This window comes from Arachis ipaensis, chromosome B07 (assembly GCF_000816755.2).
Source record: "Arachis ipaensis cultivar K30076 chromosome B07, Araip1.1, whole genome shotgun sequence".
In the NCBI taxonomy this organism is placed as follows: domain Eukaryota; kingdom Viridiplantae; phylum Streptophyta; class Magnoliopsida; order Fabales; family Fabaceae; genus Arachis; species Arachis ipaensis.
The window spans coordinates 111,433,844-111,437,976 of NC_029791.2; the positions used below are offsets into that span (position 1 = coordinate 111,433,844).

Below are 4,133 nucleotides of genomic sequence, written 5' to 3' on the forward strand. Positions count from 1 at the left end.
TCATTTCCGATTTTGTGAGTTCCAAATTGATATATTAAAATGACAAATTTCAGCATGAAAGTTAAATGCACCAGAGAATTGGCCAATTAATTTTAGATGCAAAGTGACCTAATCTCCTAACCTCATTTTATTGTGTTTTTTAGTAAAGTGTAGATCTAAAACACTTTGATATCAGAAAATACGCATTCAAACTTAAAGCCTAATAGTTTATTTCTAACACAGGTTGGAGAAGGTGGCACCCAACTTTCTGGAGGACAGAAGCAGAGAATTGCTATAGCTGATTGGGAGTAGCAAAGGTGGTTGAGAACGACATGTTTGTTTTGATGAACAAAGAACGAACATGTATGCTCTCTATGCTCCCATCCTTTTCATTGGTATGGGTTTTTTGCTTTCTTGGACACACCAGCTTGAGTGGTAACTTTTAGCATGGTCCAAATTCTCACCAAATTATGAACTGTACCTTAACTGCTCAGAGCAGGTTCAGAAAGCTATTGCCAAAATTGGTTTGCTGATCAGCCAAAATTGGTTTGCTGATCAGCCAAAATTGAATGCTATGAACTTGAACTTGAAATACTCATTGTTCAGTAGGTAGTTTAGAGCAAAGTTTTACAATAAAAGGAGATAATTAACAGAAGAGACATACTCACACTGTAGAGAGACCTGCTATTAAGAACATTAAACTCATCTTATTTTTACTTATTGCGGTTAAGGGTGCTTTATTTTTTTTTTGCAGCAAAGTGTTAAGAATGATCACTATTGACTATGCAACATATATTCTGGATTTTGTGGTGTGAGTTGAGATTTTGTTCACTATTGACTATGCAACATATATTCTGGATTTTGTGCATTATTTACATCATGGTGTTACATTCTCGATCCTTTATTGGTCAACATCTAATTATTTTAATTTTTTCAGGTACTATTATTTCAGCACATGAATGATCTGGTCTTAGAGAATATTTGTGACCGTGTGAGAAAAGCTGGGATGATGAAGAAGAAGCACTAGCAGAAAGAGCAAGTGAAGTGAATTTTGCAGATGAGATAAGTGGAATTAATACAGGACCTCCTTCACCAACTTCATCTATTAATTATTAGAGCAGTGAAAATTGTTCAAATAAGTTAGGAAATTGAATAGGAGTTGCTTGCAATATAGGTCTTTTAATTTACTAGTATGAGGAAAATCATTTAGAGCCTTTTGGATACTCATTAACAACTTTTAATTTATTCAATAGACTTTGTTGATGTATGTTTGTTACTTATTATTATAGTTGATGTATCAATACACTTTGTTTATATTTTGAATTATATTGACTTGCTTGTTTATAGTAGTTTTTTTTTAGTTTCATAATACGATGAATTTGTTTATTTTTTGAAATATTATAAATATTTGAATACAAATTAGATAAAAATTTGTATTAAATTTATATTTATTTTGTATGAAAACAAGTTTATTTTGTAATTGGAAAAATAAAAAAAATTCTATTATACTTTACAGACGGATTTTCTGTCTGTAATCAGAGTGTGGGATGATTTTCCAAAGTTCAAATTACAGACGGAAAATCTGTCAAAAAATCTGTCTGTAATTACAGACGGAAAATCCGTCGAAAAGTTCGTCGCCTTCGGGAAATAGATAGAGAATTTACAGAGGGAAAATCCGTCGGTAACTGGTAAAAATCCGTCTGTAATTTTCTGACGGAAAAAAATCCGTCGGTAAATAATTTCCGATGGGACTTTTACAGAGGGACAAAATCCGTCGGTAATTTCGTCGGTAACCAAAAATCCGTCTGTAATAAAGACTAAATCTGTCTGTAAATCTGTCTGTATTAATCCATTTTCTAGTTGTGAGATCTGAATGGTAAAAATGAAGAACCAGGTGTCTAAAACACATTATCCAAATTTGAGCTCAATCCAATGGTGAAAAAAATTGCAATGACCAATTTACAGAGACAGCTTTGTATATGTGCAAAAATAACTTTCTCTATTCTCTTCTCTTTAGTGTTTGGTCGTGTTTGGTGCATGAATTGGGAACTCGCACAGCTTAACCGGTAAGTGCACGGTGTCATCCAAGTAATACCTCAGGTGAGTGAGGGTCGATCCCACGAGGATTGTCGAACTGAACAAACAATGGTTGTCTGGTTGGACTTAATTAGGAGAACAGAAAAGGGGTTTTGATGGTTGAAATCGCAAAAAATAATAAATAAGCAATTAAAGAAAGCAAATAAGGGTTTGGTGTGAAAACAGTATGAGAAAATAGTTAAGGCTTCCGGAAATATTTATCTTTCCGGATTAAAAGTTCTTACCAACTATTTTAACAATGCATGATTCATTCTATGGCAAACTGCAAATGTCTAAATCCTAATCTCTTAGTGATTTAGCCTCCTCTAACCTTCATTAACTGCTACTCTCGTGGTCACTTAATTCCGATTAGAGGGTTAAGTTCAGAAAACTAGTTTAACGCCACAAAAACCCTAATTGCCCAAAGCTAATAGGATTTTATATCACAAATCCCAATCAGCTCGTGTAATAGAAATTTATGAGGAATTGTTTTCAAGCTGTAGTTTAAGCGAGATAACTTTCTCGAAAATCACAAGAACTCAAGTAGAAAAGGGTCATACTCTCGCTCCACCCAATTCATAAGATTAAGAATGAAAATAATCCTTAGAATCGAATCAAAATATTAATTAAAATAGAAGAATAATAGTTCTAATCCATAGAAATAAACAGAGCTCGTAACCTTAACCAAGAGGTTTAGTTGCTCATGACATATAGAGAAACTAAGGTTCTGAGAATGTGTGGAAGGAAGGAGATTCGAATACTGAAGATCTTTTCCCTTTTATCTTAACCTAGTTTAATACGAGAGTAAAATTAAAATAATAAATTCTAAAAATAAAAGACATTGTATGTAAATAAAAATTACAAAAAGAAAATAAAATAAAACTAATAAATGCTAAATCCACTTGAGAAGCCCAAATGAGTGTAATTCGGACTGGCTGCTGGCGTTTAGTGCCAGATTGGGTGTTAAACGCCCAAAGGAGAGCGGCCTAATGCATGCTGAGGTCCCTTGCTGGCGCTAAACGCCAGTTTAGCACCTAGAGGGTGCTGCAAGTTTTCTTCCTTTTTGCTCCAAACTTCGCCAAATTGTTCTGAATTTTACCTGAAATCATAAAAACACCAAAACAACTCAAAGTAGCATTTAAAGGGAATTTTTGCACTAAAATCAAGTAAAACTAAATAAAATCTAACATAAGAAGGAGGCCCAAAACCCAATATTTGATAACATTATTTAACAAACATACATATCATAATTACCTATCCCTCTTACAAACTTAATAAAGATAAAGGCGAGGGAAAAATAATAGCTAAGATAATACAAAAATAACGAATAAACAGAAAAAGGAATATAACTCTTCCGAAGCTTCATCGCCCATATCCTGAAAAGGAAGAACCTGTAGGGGAGTGAGAACGTCGTCCTCGCTTGCTCTCACTATAGAGTTACAGAAATTGCTATAACAAGATACGTAAAATAAAGATTATTCTTAGAGTACAGTGATCATTGCTCGTCTTATGAGTCTTTCCAAAACCTTGGGTACACATTCAAAATCCATAAAATCCCTTTTTGAAGACTTGGTAAATTTCTCAAATAATTTCAAACAAAACTTTTTCCCTTCTTGTAAAATCTGAAAAGTTTGTCCTAGACAGTATGAATGACCAACATATCCCAAACATAGGTTCAATTAAGTCTATGCTGTAAGAGTTTGATTTTTCATACTTTTCTAGACCACAACCATGAAAGTAGTTACCTACGCAGTATAAATGACCATCCCGTTCCAAGCATAGGTTCATTAAGTCTATGCTGAGCCTGGTCAGATACTTTATACAAATCTAGAACTCAATATACCAATCACGACCTCAAGCCCATCCAATCCAATACGGCCCCAGACCCAAACAACTCAATCATCAACCAATTCATCACAAGCCAACCAATCAAACACAATCACAAATAATGTAGTTCAAACATAATCAATAGCAATTACAACAAATATAGCAGTTAGCAATTAACATAAGTATTCACATAGGCAAACCAATTACAATATGCACACCCAAATAATGTCACATAAATGCAAATGATGAAT

General features: G+C 33.7%; 1 long non-coding RNA gene across 1 annotated transcript; it reads left to right on the plus strand.

Moving 5' to 3' along the window:
- On the plus strand, nt 727–1,307 carry LOC110264338. Its single transcript, XR_002350393.1, has 2 exons — nt 727–886; nt 976–1,307. It is a non-coding gene; the product is annotated as an uncharacterized LOC110264338 (long non-coding RNA).